At 43.3% G+C, this 5,804-nt stretch overlaps 1 long non-coding RNA gene across 1 annotated transcript; it reads right to left on the bottom strand.

Moving 5' to 3' along the window:
* Positions 1 to 623: 623 nt before the first annotated feature.
* On the bottom strand, positions 624 to 2,797 carry LOC120988581. The gene is made up of 3 exons (XR_005776151.1): positions 2,427 to 2,797; positions 1,019 to 1,097; positions 624 to 639 (listed from the first exon to the last, which is right to left on the bottom strand). It is a non-coding gene; the product is annotated as an uncharacterized LOC120988581 (long non-coding RNA).
* Between the last annotated feature and the right edge of the window lie 3,007 nt (positions 2,798 to 5,804).

The following is a 5,804-nucleotide window of genomic DNA, read 5'->3' as shown; positions in this document are numbered from 1 at the left end:
GCTGACCGTGCCTTCTGAGCCTTTCAAAGCTATTATTCTTTGCTGAAAATGGGCAAAACGGGCAAGGACAAACCTAAAGACACCCCAGGCAGGCTTAAAGCCTCTGCTAGCCAGAGTGACCTGGATAAATTTGTCAAAAGAGCTGAACCCAGAGGCCAATCCAAGATGGCGCCCGCGCGCCGTACAGGCCCCGGAGAAGACAGAGATCCCGACTCAGAGAGAGAAGGCGACAGCGATCAGGAGGAGACCGCACAATCTGAAGACTTACCTATCTCAAGGAACTTCATGAGAGACCTGCAAGATGCTCTTGAACCGCTGCGCCAAGATTTGTCTGAAATTAAAAAAGACATGCGTCAGATGAATTCCAAAATGGAGGCGCTAGAAGCGACACAGCAGGTTATCATCACCTTCAATGAACAAGTCTCCCATAGCCTAGATGAAGCACAGGCGCACGTGAACTACCTATACTCCCTGATAGAAGACCAGGATAACAGGGGGAGAAGGAACAATATCCGTTTAAAAGGGGTCCCCGAATCGGTGTCGCAGGAGATCTTGAAGCAGAAGGTGGTCCAGCTATTTGGCCGCCTGGTGCCCGATCGCCAACCGGAGGACTTTGAATTAGATAGAGTCCACAGAGCCCTGCGTCCGGCACCGAGACCACAAGATCCTCCGAAGGATGTTATATGTCGGCTCAACAAGTTCGCCGTAAAGGAGGACATTTTGTCTGCAGCACGCAACAACAGAAATGTCGAGATTGAGGGATCCACAGTGGCGCTATATCACGATTTGTCGCCGATGACTCTTAGAAAAAGGAGACACCTAAAACCTTTTCTGGACATTCTCCTTCAGAAAAAATTGTCCTATCGGTGGCTCCATCCGCTTGGCTTACTAGTTAATACGTCGCTGCGCAAGCAAGTAATAAGAAGTCATGCTGACCTTTTAAGAGTTTGTGAGGTTATGGACATACAAGGATTGGACATCCCTGACTGGTGCCCGGCGCAAAATATGGCGAACTTACCTGAACTGACGGTGCAGGATTCCTGGCAAACCGTTGTACCAAGGAAACAGCATCCCCAGAGGTCCAGGAAACTTCCCACCTGAAAGAGAATATAAAAGTCAAGGACTTTGCATAACCTATGATTGAGTAATGTGCGGTTTTTCTTCTCATTTTCTATATGTATAATGCTCATGACTTATACTGCTATCCTCTGCTCTGATCTCGTTTCCATTTTCTGTTTCTATCCTCCTTCCTTACCTTAGTTTTCCTCAAAAACTATGAGGTATAACATCCTAGAGGTAAACAATGTACGATTCTTTAATTTTCTTTATTTTCATTTTTATAAAGTCCATGGAAACTTTTACTAGCTAATCTCAATGTACAACCCTATTTACTAGACATTCAAGGTACAACATAAGTTTATGATATGAAATGGATTTGTAGCTGTAGTGCGCCATCTAGCGGATATGTTAGTTACTGCTACAATTCTCATTATTTCTGGTAGGCTGTATTATAGGGTGCTAGTTACTCTGGGATGAATGGCATAGTATTGTTAAACAGTAATTCCTCCCTAATAAGGGTTTTTCCCTCTACAATCATCTTTCTGACTCATGTGAAAATACCTCCTCCTCTATTCTTCTCCTTCCATCTCTTATTCTCTCTTATGTAAACCATTGCCTCTTTAGCGTCTTCAAAAGATCTTATAGTCCAAAATGTGGGCTCAGAGGGTTTGATGGTCGTATATGGTAGACCCTCCTCCTTTGGTCTATATATGTTAAATCTCTGGAATCTGTCCACTGTACTTTCGTGGATATGCATCCTGAGATGGTATTCAATTGTTGTCTATTTTGTTTCCCCTATAGTTTTCTATCCTTCCCATCCCTTTTTTCCTGATCTTTCCCCTCCCCATCCACAAAAGAAGCAGCCTACCTCGTTGGGACGGGTACCTCAGCTAGCTGGAACGGTAAGTCTCGTCTATTATGACTGAGTTACAGGTGTGCTCATACAATGTAAGAGGCTTGAATGCTCCTAGTAAAAGAAGTCAAATATGTCACTATCTGCACAAGTTGAAGGTACACATAGCATTACTGCTAGAGACACATTTTCGTAAACAGCACGTGCCGAGATTATCACATATGCTGTTTAATCAATGGTTTCATGGTCCATCTATGTCCTCGGCGTCTAGGGGGGTCAGCATAGCGGTACATAAAAGCATACCCTTTATATGTCAAGATACCTTGGGGGATGATGATGGCAGATATATTTTTATCAAGGGTTTGATCGGATCCCAATTATTTACGTTTGGGAACATTTACGCTCCTAATATAGCCCAAGCGGATTGGATGGTGGAGACTATTGCAAAATTTGGCAAGTATGCAGATGGTACTGTTTTTCTAGGAGGCAATTTCAATGTTGCATTAACTCCTACCTTGGACTCCTCCTCTGGTCTGTCTGCGCTTACTAGGACGTCTCTGAATAAGATTAAGTCAGCAATTTCCTCACTAGGATTGACTGATTCCTGGAGGATGATGCACGCTGCTGAAAAAGATTACACATATTATTCAGCTGCTCATAAATCTTATCAGCGTTTGGATTATATATTCCTCGATATACGATCATTGCAGAATTGTGTGTCATCAACAATTGGAAGTATTCTTTTATCAGATCATGCACCTGTTTTCCTCACTTATAAAATGACGAATCTTCCTAAAGGAGAGTTTAGGTGGAGATTGAATGAAACGCTGTTGAATAGCGCTAACATTCCCAAAATAGTGGAAAAGTTAGAAGAATACTTTCAATTGAATGATAACATATCCCCAATACTTCTTTGGGATGCTCACAAGTCAGTGATACGGGGACAGCTAATAGCCCTGGGCTCTTATATTAAAAAACAAAAGCAGGTTAAAATTGAAGAACTCACAGCAGAGATTGCCAAACTTGAAAAACAACATAAATCGCAATTAAAGGGGGACGTCTTGGCGCATCTGGTGTCACGACTGTGACTGATCCAGACAGGTCTGGGAGGAGAAGGTCGCAGCGACTTGCTACTCGCGATAGCTTGTGAGTTTGCTCCGTGGTTCAGGGTATGTCATCTGGGTTTTGCCTTGTGAACCTTTTTGTCCTGACTGGGAGTTTGTAGGCATCCTTCTCAGGTGAGTCCTGTCTGCCACTCCCAGCTACTACAGGGAGTGCAGAATTATTAGGCAAGTTGTATTTTTGAGGATTAATTTTATTATTGAACAACAACCATGTTCTCAATGAACCCAAAAAACTCATTAATATCAAAGCTGAATATTTTTGGAAGTAGTTTTTAGTTTTAGCTATTTTAGGGGGATATCTGTGTGTGCAGGTGACTATTACTGTGCATAATTATTAGGCAACTTAACAAAAAACAAATATATACCCATTTCAATTATTTATTTTTACCAGTGAAACTAATATAACATCTCAACATTTACAAATATACATTTCTGACATTCAAAAACAAAACAAAAACAAATCAGTGACCAATATAGCCACCTTTCTTTGCAAGGACACTCAAAAGCCTGCCATCCATGGATTCTGTCAGTGTTTTGATCTGTTCACCATCAACATTGTGTGCAGCAGCAACCACAGCCTCCCAGACACTGTTCAGAGAGGTGTACTGTTTTCCCTCCTTGTAAATCTCACATTTGATGATGGACCACAGGTTCTCAATGGGGTTCAGATCAGGTGAACAAGGAGGCCATGTCATTAGATTTTCTTCTTTTATACCCTTTCTTGCCAGCCACGCTGTGGAGTACTTGGACGCGTGTGATGGAGCATTGTCCTGCATGAAAATCATGTTTTTCTTGAAGGATGCAGACTTCTTCCTGTACCACTGCTTGAAGAAGGTGTCTTCCAGAAACTGGCAGTAGGACTGGGAGTTGAGCTTGACTCCATCCTCAACCCGAAAAGGCCCCACAAGCTCATCTTTGATGATACCAGCCCAAACCAGTACTCCACCTCCACCTTGCTGGCGTCTGAGTCGGACTGGAGCTCTCTGCCCTTTACCAATCCAGCCACGGGCCCATCCATCTGGCCCATCAAGACTCACTCTCATTTCATCAGTCCATAAAACCTTAGAAAAATCAGTCTTGAGATATTTCTTGGCCCAGTCTTGACGTTTCAGCTTGTGTGTCTTGTTCAGTGGTGGTCGTCTTTCAGCCTTTCTTACCTTGGCCATGTCTCTGAGTATTGCACACCTTGTGCTTTTGGGCACTCCAGTGATGTTGCAGCTCTGAAATATGGCCAAACTGGTGGCAAGTGGCATCTTGGCAGCTGCACGCTTGACTTTTCTCAGTTCATGGGCAGTTATTTTGCGCCTTGGTTTTTCCACACGCTTCTTGCGACCCTGTTGACTATTTTAAATGAAACGCTTGATTGTTCGATGATCACGCTTCAGAAGCTTTGCAATTTTAAGAGTGCTGCATCCCTCTGCAAGATATCTCACTATTTTTGACTTTTCTGAGCCTGTCAAGTCCTTCTTTTGACCCATTTTGCCAAAGGAAAGGAAGTTGCCTAATAATTATACACACCTGATATAGGGTGTTGATGTCATTAGACCACACCCCTTCTCATTACAGAGATGCACATCACCTAATATGCTTAATTGGTAGTAGGCTTTCAAGCCTATACAGCTTGGAGTAAGACAACATGCATAAAGAGGATGATGTGGTCAAAATACTCATTTGCCTAATAATTCTGCACTCCCTGTATATTAGTTTCACTTTCACTTGCAGTCATTGCCAGATATAGTCCTTACTTCCAGTGCTACTCTGACCTTGGAAGGAGATCGTTTGATGGTGTTGCTGTGGAGCTCTTGTCCGGCGTGGACTGTCGTGTTATGGATCGCCTTCTCTGCTCGTGACTGGATAAGTCTATCTCTGCTGTTGTTTGTTTGTTGCTGTCTTCCCCTGTTGTTTTCCTAAACGTGAGTGATGGTGACTAGCGCTCCCATCGGCCTTTCCCCAGTCCAGTCTTGTTAGGGCGACTGAGGGTTTAGGCATCCTGCTCGCCGCACGGGTTCACACCCCGTCTAGGGTATCAGGGCAGACAGGTGCCAGCTTAGGGTTAGTCAGGGGTGGCCATTCTATTTCCCATCTGTAGATTAGGGTCCCCCTCCCCTCCGTCTGGTGCGACACGACTGCTGCTGGGATAGCGGTCGTGACATCTGGACACCTTACGCTCAGAATTGAAAAATATATTAAATGCCAATACAGCTAAATTATTTCTATCCACACAATGCAAATACTACGCCCATGGAAATAAAGCGTCAAAGTTATTACTGTCCCAGGTGAAAAAAAGGAAAGTGATTTCTTTTATATCCCACATTAAATCTACGAATGCACAGACTTTTAGTAAAACAGACCTGATTGCTGAACAATTTTGCATATTTTATAGCCAACTTTATAATCTAAGGGAGAAGCAATCCCCTGCACAGCATACAGAAAGAAGCCGTCTGATAGACGACTGGTTAAAAACCATAAATTTGCCGTCCCTCAGTAAGGAACAAGTTGCTGGCTTGAATTCTACTTTCACTCTTGACGAATTACAAAAAGCACTAAAAGAATCTCCTCTCCATAAAAGCCCGGGACCAGATGGTTTACCAGTGGCCTATTATTTGAACTTTAGTGATACTCTGCTACCATATCTATTGAAAGTTTGCAACGCTGTAAGAGAAGGGGCAGAGTTTACAAGAGATATGCTATCGGCCCAGGTGACTATTATACCCAAGCCTGGGAAAGATCACTCGTTATGCGCCAGCTATAGGCCAATCTCATTACTC

The sequence above is a fragment of the Bufo bufo genome, chromosome 2 (genome assembly GCF_905171765.1).
Source record: "Bufo bufo chromosome 2, aBufBuf1.1, whole genome shotgun sequence".
Classification (NCBI taxonomy): domain Eukaryota; kingdom Metazoa; phylum Chordata; class Amphibia; order Anura; family Bufonidae; genus Bufo; species Bufo bufo.
The sequence above is the reverse complement of the archived record's forward strand: the minus strand, read 5'-3'. Positions and strand labels throughout refer to the sequence as shown.